Source organism: Chlorocebus sabaeus, chromosome 11, assembly GCF_047675955.1.
Source record: "Chlorocebus sabaeus isolate Y175 chromosome 11, mChlSab1.0.hap1, whole genome shotgun sequence".
Lineage (NCBI taxonomy): Eukaryota > Metazoa > Chordata > Mammalia > Primates > Cercopithecidae > Chlorocebus > Chlorocebus sabaeus.
This window is the reverse complement of record NC_132914.1, coordinates 10262710-10275141: the sequence shown is the minus strand read 5'-3', so window position 1 is coordinate 10275141 and position 12432 is coordinate 10262710. Positions and strand designations below refer to the sequence as shown.

The 12432-nt window shown below is 33.7% G+C and overlaps 1 non-coding gene across 1 annotated transcript; it reads left to right on the top strand.

The window, feature by feature from the left end:
• Positions 1–504: 504 nt before the first annotated feature.
• Positions 505–564, top strand: LOC119622695 (U7 small nuclear RNA). The gene has a single exon (XR_005239276.1). It is a non-coding gene; the product is annotated as a U7 small nuclear RNA (small nuclear RNA).
• The last annotated feature ends 11868 nt before the right edge of the window (positions 565–12432 follow it).

Here is a 12432-nt window from a genome sequence, read left to right as displayed (position 1 = left end):
GCCGTACTGTGTGCTAAGTGCTATTCTGGTGATGAAAATACAACATTGAACAGGATATTCCGTATCCAATCTCTCATAGAACTTGCAGTACAATGATGATCACAGATAAACCGCCAGCAGATTTAATGCCATCTCTAGACTGCAGACATTGGTGTCTATTTACATACTGTATTGCTTGAAACTTTTTTTTTTTTATCAGCTTACTTTCTCTTTCTCCATATTTCAGCCTAATCATTCCTTCTTTGGAGAGCTAATTCCTGGCCACACTGCTTAAAGTGGATTCCTTCCTATTAGTTTTTATTTCACATCGTGGTTTCTTTTGTCACATTATCACAGAATGAAATAATTTATTTTAAATTATGAAATGTTTTATATATATATACACTCACAAATATAGAGAGCAAGATAAAAAACACTTGTACCTCACGTGCACCCAACTTTAATAAAATTAAACACTTGCCAAGTTATATTTACGATCATTTCTTCTTAAGAAATGAAGCATGGCAATGGTAGAGCTCTTTTAGAATTTGTCTAGCAGGTTTTCCAGTTTTTACCAGATCCCCCGACCCAAAAAAAGAAATAAAGCAGGACAAATATGGTTAGAGTTTCCTTTGTAATTCTCTCCAATCTCATTTCCTTCCCAATGTTGTGGGATTAGGAAGTTGATATGTATTCTTCAGGACATGTTTTTATGTTTTTAATCCATATTTATGTAAATAATATATAGCATAAATTTGTGTTTTTTATTATATATATAAGTGGTATGCACATATTGTAAAATTTGTTGTCACTATTATGGTTTTAAGACTTATTAGCATTGATAATGAGGATATAATTTATTAATTTTAGTGACCATCTATATGACATTCTATTGTATGAATGTGACCGAACCTGTTACTCTATTTCTCTAGTACTAGATTTTGGATTCTTCATAGTTTTTCAACATTACAAATAATGCTGCTACAAATACGGTGTGTCTACTTGAGCATGTTTGCAAGAGTTTCTCTAGGGCATACTGCAGAAATTGGGTTATAGGCTATAGATGTATATACATCTTGAAATCTATCAGATATTGGTAAATTGCTCTTCAAATTGTGGGATTTGAATACCCATCTGCAACAGAGGATATTTTCAGTTTATTGTATCTTTACCATCATTTTACTCTGCTAGGCATTCTACTTTTCATCAATCTGATGAGTGAAGCAGTATCTTGCCCTAATTTCCATTATTAATGACTTTACACATCTTTTCATATGTTTATGGGCCACTTGAATTATATCTTCAGTTTGATATCTCAACACAATATGTAAAAGGTCTAGCAGGAACATCTCCTTGCCCCAATTTGGTGAGCCTTGGACTCTAGATGCTACAATTTTACTTACTAAAGGCTTTAAAATGTGCTTCTAAATCTCTCAGCCAAATATTCTGGAGCTGTTAAATGCCCTAAGGGGAAAGTGCCCTTTAACACAGAATTACCCCTTTGGGTTGCTATGTTACTTCGGAACTTTGGATTTATAATTCTTCACAGTCTTTGCTTTTCAATACCTCCTGTGAATAAATATATATATATATATATATATAAATGAATATATAATGAATATTATATATGAATTATATATAATGAATATTATATATGAATTATATATAAAATGAATATATAATGAATATTATATATGAATTATATATATATATATATATATATATAAAACCAACCATTTGTACTTTAAGTGGGAAGTTTGATCTCAATTACCTTGTATACCATTACTGGCAAGGAAAGTCCTGGGTGTGTATTTTTATTTTATATAAATAGTATTGGAAAAAGACCTTACCTGTTTCTTACTCTTTTTAGTTATTGCTAGTTTTAAAACATCCTCCCATGTTTATATGTATGTATTTTGTTAATTGCATTTTATTACAGTATAGCCCTATTTGGTGATCATCCATGATGTTTAATGTTTCCACTCTCCTAATGATAAAAACAAGATTGTCTCTATTATCCTGCCATGATCAAATAATGCTTTGATAAATCCCTTTTTACATATAACTTTGAAACAGGTAAATCCTCCTGCAAGATGCATACACAGGAGTGAGATTGTTGTATCAGAGGCGTGTACTTAAGTGACTAAGTCGTGACATATAACTCTCCAGAAAGGTTATATCACACTGCAATTCTACCAGTAGTGCATGAGGATTTTCATATCCCCATATTGCCACCAATACTCTAGCTTTTACATTTTTCTTCCAGTATTCCTTCAAATAAGCTTTTTGCTCATTTCCCTCTTTTCTCCTTCTAGGACTCCCATAATATGTGTATTTGCATGCTTGAGGGTATTCCATACGTCCCTTATACTTTCTTCACTCTTCTTCAGTCTTTCTTCTTTTTTCACCTTTAATTAAACTATTTACATGACTTGTCTTCAAGTTGCTAATTCTTTCTTTTGTATGACTGTGTCTGCTGATGAAGTTCTCCATTAAAATATTCTGTTCTATTCTTACATAATTTTTGTGTTTTTTCTTAATGGTTTCTATTTCTTTATTAAACTTCTCATTTTGTTCATGCATTGTTTTTCTAATTTTATTTAGTTGTCTATCTGTGTTTTCTTGCATCTCACTGAGCATCTTTAAGATGATTATTTTGAGTTTTTGGGGGAAATTTGTAGATCTCCATTTGGGGTGGAAGTTAGTTTCTAGAACTTTATTAGTTTCCTTTGGTGGTATTATGTTTGCCTGGTTCATCATTATCTGTGTAACTTTGCATTGGTTTCCATGCATCTGAAGGAGCAAAACCTTTCCCCATCTTTATAGACTGGTTTTGCAGGTAAAAGTCCTCAGGATCCTCCTGTTGGGTTCCCAGGATGACAGGATTGCTTCTAGAATTGTGGTCAACTGGAGATAGAGACAGGTCACATGGTTATGCTGGCTTAGATTCTGTCTGTCTCCTCATAGAAGTTTTATTATTTTAGCTCTTACATTTGGGTTTGTAATTGATTTGGATTAATTTTTTGGATATAATGTGAGTTATGGGTCCAACTCCAATCTTTCTTTTGCATATGAGTATTTGGTTTTTTCATCGTTTATGTTGACTGCCTCCCAGACCTTGATCAGTAGGTCTGGCACTGGGATGAGGGTCTACTTCAGAGTCCACAGACTGTGGACTAGTTACCAGATATGTGGATGAATGTGGCTTCCTCTGGGTCTTTAGGAGGGCTCCTGTTGGGTCACTGGGTAGGTTCCTAGGCAGACAGAACTGGTCTAGATTGCAGCTGAGAGAAAAGGGAACCAAGTAACAGGGCTGCCTCAGGGCCTAAAGCTGAGACGAAGGTCCTCAGGCCCGCCTCTGGGTTCATGAATGAACATGTCTCTCAGTGGGTCCCTGAGTGGGCAGGCCTGCTCTCAAATCACAGATGAGAGGGCCTGGATCCAGCTTACAGTGCTGCTTTAAGATCCACAGTGGGACCAAGGTCAGCCTACCAGGGCACTTAGGAGCATTTCTCCCAGTAGGTCCCTGTGAGGGCAAGACTGCTCTTAGACTGCAGCATAGAGGAGCTGGTACCAGATTTCAGGGCCATTTTAGGATTCATTGTATAGGAAAGAAAGTAGTAGATGATCTTTTCTAGTTTTTTTTCATGTTAAGTGGTTATTTTCTTTCATTAAATGTTATAACTAATATGTATAGTTGAGGCCATGGTAGAAACAATAGTGACAAAGAACATAACTGTGTATGCAAGATAATAGGACAAATGTTTTCCAAATGAGGAAAAGAGAGTAATTTTGTGTTAAAATATCTGATCTTTCCAGAATGTGAAATGGGACAGTGAAAGAGAAAATCTGAATGAATGTACAATCAGGTTTGCAGGAAGGGAAACTATTTCCTTTATTTATAACATTGAATCTGAAAAAAAAGGTAAATTTTTTCCATAGTTGGCTATTTTTTACAATTTTTAAATGGACATAAATTCCCATTATGTAACATTTGTTACATTACAGTGTACAATTCAGTGGCTGTTAGTATGCTCATGGTGTTATGTAATTATTACCACTATGAAATTATGGAACATTTCCATCACCCCCAAAATAAACCACTTACATGTTAGCAGTCACTTCCTATTTTCAATAAGTGGAAATACTAATTCGTGCATTCTCTGCAACCACTAATCTACTTTATATTTTTATGAATTTACCTATTTGTACACTTCATATTAACAGAATCATAATATATGTGGCCTACGTTGTGTGGCTTCTTTCACATAGCATGATGTTTTTGAAGTTCATCCATGTTGTAGCATATATATAGTACTTCATTCCTTTATATGAGTGAACGATATTAAACCCGGGAGGCGGAGCTTGCAGTGAGTGGAGATTGCGCCACCGCACTCCAGCCTGGGCGACAGAGCGAGACTCCGTCTCAAAAAAAAAAAAAAAAAAAAAAAACAAAACAAAAAACAAAAAACAATATTCCAATGTATGACGTGCCACATTTTGTTTATCCATTCCTCAGTTGATAGACAATTGAATTATTCTCATTTATTAGCTATTAGGAAAAATTCTGCTATAAATATTTGTATACAAGTGTTTGCATGAGCGTATGATTTCAATTTTCTTGGGAATATATACAGGAGTGAATCTGTGGGTCATATGGTAGCTCAGTGTTCAACTTTTTGCAGAACTGCCAGACTACTTTTCACAGTGGCTGAAACATTTTAAATTCCCACCAGCAATGTATGGGCATTCCATTTTCTCCACATTTTTGGCAACATTTGCTATTCTTTCTATATTTAATTTTTAGAATGATAATCATAGTGGATATAAAGAGGTATCTCATAATGGTTCTAATTTGCAGTTCCTTAGTGAATAATGATTTTGAGCATATTCTCTTGTACTTACTGACCATTTATGTATCATCTTTAGAGGAATGTCTGTTCAATTCCTTTGCCCATCTTTTAATTCAATTGCTTATCTTTTTATTGTTGAATTGTAAGGGTTCTTTATATATTTTGGATCTTTGATCTTTATCAGATATATAATTTGCAAATATTTACTCCTGTTCTGTGAGTTGTCTCTTCATACTTGATAGTGTTCTGAGAAACATAAAAGTTTTTAGTTTTAATAAAATACAATTTAAAACATTTTTTGATTCATTGTGCTTCTGATGTCAAGTTTGATAAATTATTGCCTAATCCAAGGTCCCAAGGACTTATACCTATGTCTCCTCATAGAGGTTTTATTATTTTAGCTCTTACATTTGGGTTTGTAATTGATTTGGATTAATTTTTTGGATATAATGTGAGTTATGGGTCCAACTCCAATCTTTCTTTTGCATATGAGTATTTGTTTTTTTCATCATTTATGTTTAAAATGTTATCCTTTCCCCATTATATGTTCTTGGCACCCTTTTCAAAAATAAACTAACCAAAAATGTGTGGATTTATTTATGGATTCTCAATGTTCTTCCATTGATCTATATATCTATCCTTGTGCTAGTACCATGCTATCTTGAGATTGCAACAGCTTTTGTGGTAAGTTATAAAATCGGAAAGTAGAAGTCCTCTAACTTTGTTCTTTTTTTCCCTTCAAAATTGTTGTGACTAATCTGAATCTTTATCATATCCAAATGAATTTTAGAATCAGTCTGTCCATTTTTGTATAAAAGATGGTTGTAATTTTGATGGAATTGTATTGAATCTGCACATCAATTTGGGGAGTATCGTTAACTTAATCCGATTAAGTTTTCCAACTCTGAACATGGAGGTATTTTAGAGTTGCTTACTCTGCCTTTTGTGCTAATGTCACTTTTGGCTCAATTTTAATTGGCTTATTAATTTAAAGGTTTATAAAAGATTTACTGCCAAATATTGTATTTATACAGAAATAATTTGACTTTCTTTTTGTTAAATGATATATTGACTTTAGAGTGCTTAGCAAAGGTTATGAGATTATTACTTATCTTTTGTTGCAATGCATCCAGATGGCAGTTATTGGATGTCTCACTGGAATACTTTTCTCTGCTTTGTGTTGACTTTACAGTCGTGTTACCTTTTCTAATGCTAATTTTAAAATATTTCCTTGTCATTTGGTTACATAAGTATAACTCAGTATTACTTCTTGGGCATATAACACTATTTAATGAAGTAACCGGTGGCAACTCTTGCTTGTGCTTCCAAAAATATAACTAAAAAAAATTTTTCAAGTCAGTTTTAAAATCAAGTTATTTGACTTTTTCCAACTGAGTTGTAGGGGTTCCTTATATATTTTGAAAATTAACCCATGTCACCCATTATCAGATATATGATTTGAAATTTTTTCCTCTCATTCCATAGGTTTCCTATTCATTTTGTTAGTTTTTTTTCTTTGCTGTGAAAAGGTTTTTAGATTGATGCAATTCTGCTTATCTTTTTTTCTACTTTTGTTTTCTGTGTTTTTGGCATTATGTCAAAGAAATTATTGCCAAAACCATTATCAAGAAATTTCCCCCATGTTTCCTTTTAGTAATTTTATAATTGCAGGTCCTATGTTTAATTTTTCATCCACTTTGAGTTGATATTTGTGTGTGGTATAAAGTCAGGGTCCAATTTTATTTCTTTGCATGTAGATATCTAGTTTTCCCAACACTATTTGTTGATGAGACTATCCTTTCCTCATTGTGTATTCTTGGGACCCTTGTCAAAGATCAGTTGACCTTATATGCACGGGGTTATTTCTGGGCCTTTATTCCATTCCATTTGTCTATATGTCTGCCTTTATGCCAGTACCATGATGTTTTGATTCTGGTAGCTTGGTAATATATTTTGAAATCAGGAATTGTGATGCCTCCAGCTTTGTTTTCTTTCCTCAAGATCACTCTGACTAGTCATAGTGTTTTATGGCTCCGTATACATTTTAGAATTGCTTTTTCTATGTCTGCACAAAATGCCATTTCTCCAAAGAATACATACAAATGGCCAACACATATATTAAAAGATAATCAGTATAGTTAATTATCATGGAAATGCAAGCCAAAACTACAAGTATATATCACCTCACACCTGTTAGGTAGCTATAATATATATATTTTTAAAAAACAAAGATAACAAGTGTTAGTGAAGATGTGGAGAAATCAGAACCCCTGTGCACTGTTGGTGGCATGAAAGCAGCTAAGGAAAATAGTATAGAGGTTTCTAAAAAACTTAAAATAGAACCACCTTATAATCCAGCAATCTCACTACTGAGTATATATTCAAAAGTATTGAAATCAGCATCTTGAGAAGATATCTGCACATCTATGTTTATTGCAACGTTATTCATATTAGCCAATAAACAGCCCAAGCATCCATCTACCAGTGAATGGATTTTTAAAATGGTGTATACATACAACAGAATATTATCCAGTCTTAAAGATAAGGAAATCCTGCTGTTTGGAGCAACATCCATGAACTTGGAGGACATTATGCTAAGTGAAATAAGCCAATCATAGAAGGACAAATACAATAAGATTCCACTTATATGACATATCTATAATAGTCAAACTCATAGACACAGAGAATACAATGTGGCTCTCGGGGTCTAGAAAGTTGGGGGGATGAGGAATTGTTGTCCTATGGTTATAAAGTTTCAGTTATGTTACTTGAATAAATTCTAGATACCTGCTGTGCAATGTGGTACCTGTAGTTACCAAGATCATATTTTGCATTTCAAAATGTGTTTTATTATTGCTTCACCAAAACAAAAACAGACACAAGAAAGCTTTGGGAGATGTTGAATATGTCTGTTGCATTGATTATGGTGATAGTATCACCATAATAAATGTTTTCATATGTCCAAACTCATCAAATTATACATAATAAATATGTGCAGTTCTTTGTATATCCATTATACCTCAATAAAGGTGTTAAAAATTAAAATAAAATAAAAGATGTCTTTTAGTATTTTTGCTAATTACCTCATTAACATTATGACAGCTACTTGAGAAGAATGATCAAATCAGAAGAAATAGCCTTCCATATTGTACCCTTTATATAAGGGCACTAGAGATTTGTCAGTGCCTTCACTGTATATAACATGTTCTTGCTCTCAGAGAATGATTGCACCAACACTTACAAAATAGCTATGTGTGGTATTCCAATAGAAAATTTTGTCCTCCTCCATTCTTACATTATTGGTTATACTAATAAATTGATCTCATTATGAAGCAGATTTCTGCTTCTTTATGCTTGCTGAAGGCATCTGGAAAGAACACTGTTAGACACTGTGAATTTTGATATTTCAAAGAATGGACCCTTGAATTCAATCCTCTGAGGTGTTATTCTTTTGTCAACTTTCAGATTGTACCACTGACTTGAGGCAGGATTTCCAAGACTCTTTTTAGTTCAGAAGCAAACATACTTCCTTAAAAAAGAATGCTTGACATAAGATCAAGCAAAAGAAGAATTACTAGGACTGAATAAAACTGAGAAAAAAATTAAATTGTGTTTACTCTTTTGGAATACGGTAGGCTTTATTTTAATTATATTTTAATAAATATGGAAAAAGTCCTTTTTCTTTTTATACAATATCTAACTCTTAATTTAGAAGATTTTACTTTTGTGGATTGAATTAAACATTTTTAAATGATATCTGATTTTTGTGGACTCCATTAGAATTCAGAAGAAAATAATACTTTTACTGAGTCTCCTTACTTTTCGTGGCATATAGTTATTTACATTATTTAATAAAAATCTGGTTTCCTTTTAAACTGTATATAATTGGATACATTGATACAATTATATTAAAGTATACCTGGTACATTAATATTTGAAAATACTCTTTTAATCAGGCATGATAAGCCCATTACAAGAGGACTTCAAAAAGTCCTAGCTAACCTAAATATATGTGTACCCAACACAGGAGCACCCAAATACATAAAGCAAGTTCTTATAGACCTATGAAAAGACATAGATTCCTACACAATAATAGTAGTAGACTTCAACAGAGCATTGACAGTATTAGATCACTGAAGCAGAAAACTAACAGAGATATTCAGGACCTGAACTCGACACTTGACCAAATTTACCTAATAGACATCTACAGAACTCCCTACCCCAAAACAACAGAATATATATTCTTCTTATTGTCACGTGGCAAATACTCTGAAATTGTCCACATAATTGTCCACATAATTGGATAAAAGAATCCTCAGCAAATTCAGAGAAACCCAAATAATACCAAACACAGTCTCAGACCACAGTGCAATAAAAATAGAAATCAATACTATGAAGACCCCTTAAATCCATGCAATTACCTGGGAATTAAATAACGTGTTCCTGAATGGCTTGTGGGTAAACAATGAAATTAAAGCAGAAATCAAGAAATTCTTTGAAATGAATGAGAACAAAGATAATAAACACCAGAATTTCTGGGACATATCTAAAGCAGTGTTAAGAGGGAAGTTTATAATGCTAAACATGCATATCAAAAAGTTACAAGATCTCAAAGTAACAACCTAGCATCATATCTAGAGGAACTAGAGATATAAGAGTAAATCAACCACAAAGCTAGCAGAAGAAATGAAATAATCAAAATCGGAGTTTAACTGAAGGAAGTTAAGATGCAAAAAAACCTCACAAAAAACAAAAAACAAAAGATAAATGAATTGAGGAGTTGTTTTTTGAAAGAATAGATAAGTTTGATAGAACACTAGATAGACTAATAAAGAAAAAAAGAGAGAAGATCCAAATAACCACAATCAGAAATGAAAATGAGAATTTACCACCAACTCCACAGAAATGCAAAAGAACCTCAGATACTACTAAGAACACCTCTGTGCAAACGAACTAGAAAATCTATAAGAAATGGATAAATTCCTGAAAACATTCAACTCTCAAGACTGAATCAAGAAGAGATTGAATCCCTGAACAGACCTATAATGATTTCTAATACTGAATCAGTAATAAAATGCCTACCAACCAGAAAAAGCCCAGGACCAGACAGATTCACAGCCAAATGCTACCAGATACATAAAGAAGAGATGATACCATTCCTATTGAAATTACTTTCAAAAATTGAGGAGAAAGGATTCCTCCCTAAATCATTCTATGAGGCTAGCATTATCTTGATACCAAAACCTGACAGAGACAGAACAAAAAAAAGAAAACTTTAGGTCAATATACTCAATGTACATGGATGCAAAAATCCTTAACAAAATATTAAGCAAACTGAATCCAGCAGCACATCAAAAAACTAATTCACTGTCAGATGTATAGATTGTGAAGATTTTCTCCTACTCTGTGGGTTGTCTGTTTACTCTGCTGACTGATCCTTTTGCCATGTAAAAGTCCTTTAGTTTAATTAAGTCCCACCTATTTATCTTTGTTTTTATTGCATTTGCTTTTGAGTTCTTGGTCATGAAATTCTTGCCTAAGCCAGCGTCTAGAAGGCCTTTTCTGATGTTATCTTCTAGAATTTTTATGGTTTCAGGCCTTAGATTTAAGTCCTTGATCCACCTTGAGTTGATTTTTGTATAAGGTGAAAGATGGGGATCCAGTTTCATTTTCCTACATATGGCTTGACAGTTATCCCAGCACCATTTGTTAAATGAAATGTCCTTTCCCAGTTTTATGTTTTTGTTTGCTTTGTCAAAGATCAGTTGGTTGTAAATATTTGGGTTTATTTCTGGGTTCCCTATTCTGTTCCATTCGTCTATGTGCCTATTTTTATACCAATACCATGCTGTTTGGGTGACTATGACCTTATAGTATAGCATAGAAATCAAGTAATGTGATGCTTCCAGATTTTGTGTGTGTGTGTGTGTGTTTATTTTTTGTTTTGTTTTGTTTTGTTTTTTTGCTTAGTCTTTCTTTGGCTATGCAGGATCCTTTTATGTTCCATATGAATTTTAGGATTTTTTTTCTAGTTCTGTGAAGAATTATGATGATATTTTGATAATAGCACAATTCCCAATTGCAAAAATGTGGAACCAGACCAGATGCCCATCAATCAATGAGTGGGTAAAGAAACTGTGGTATATATATGATAGAATGCTACTCAGCCATAAAAAGGAAATAATTAACGGCATTCACAGCAACCTGGATGGGACTGGAGACTATTATTCTAAGTTAAGTAGCTCAGGAATGGAAAACCAAACATTGCATGTTCTCCCTCATAAGTGAGAGCTAAGCTATGAGGATTCAAAGGCATAAAAATGATGCAATGGACTTTGGGGACTTGTGAGGAAAGAGTGGGAAAGGTGTGAGGGATAAAAGACTACAAATTGGGTTCAGTGTATACTGGTTGTGAGGCTGGAAAATAGGGTCTGGAGGCAGGGAACATAAGGCCGATTCACACTTCAGTGATAACAGGAAATATCCTCTCCATGAGGGCATAGGTTAAGTAAATAAATGACTTTGCAACTTTACTTCATTCTCTTCATTTACATAGGGTGTACCCCAAGTAGAGAGTATTTAAACTCCCAAATATTCTGTAACGGGGCCTTTGAGCCCCTATGTTCAGGTCCGCTCTTACACCGTGGAGTGTACTTTCATTTTCAAGAAAACCCTTCATTCCTTCCTTGCTTTGTTAGTGTGTTTTGTCCAATTCTTTGTTCAGGACACCAAGAACCTTGGATACCCTCTACCGTTAACATGTGCGTGATGGGTGCACCAAAATCTCACAAATCACCACTAAAGAACTTATTCATGTAACCAAATACCACCTTTTCACCAAAATCCTATGGAAATAAAAAAATTTTTAAAAATAAACCCATGCCAAAAAGAAAAGCTAATCCACCATTATTAAGTGGGCTTTATTCTTGGTTCAACATGCATAAATCAATAAACGCTATTCACCACATAAACAGAACTCCAAACCAAAAACAAAACCACATGATCACCTCAATAGATGTGGAAAAGTCCTTCAATTAAATTCAAAATTATTTCATTTTAAAAACCCACAAAAAACTAGGCATTGAAGGAACGTACTTCAAAATAATAAAAACCGTGTATAAAAAACACACAGCCAACATCATACTGAATGGGCAAAAGCCGGAAGCATTCCTCTTGAAAACTGGGGTGAGACAAAGATGCCTTCTCTTACTACTCCTATTCAACATAGTACTGGAATTCCTAGCGAGCACAATCAGGCAAGATAAAGAAATGAAAGGCATGTAAATAGGAAGAGAGGAAGTTAAACTCTCCCTCTTTGCAAATGACATGATTCTATATCTAGAAAATCCCATGATCTCTGCCCAAAAGCTCCTTGATCTAATAAACAACTTTAGTGAAGCTTCAGGCTACAAAACCAATGTACAAAAATCAGTTGTATTCCTATCATATTCCCCAATTTCAAACTATACTACAGGGCTACAGTAAACAAAACAGCATGGTCCTGGTACAAAAACAGACTTACAGATCAATGGAATAAAATGGAGAGCCCAGAAATAATGCCTCACACCTACAACCATCTAATCTTTGACAAAGTTGACAA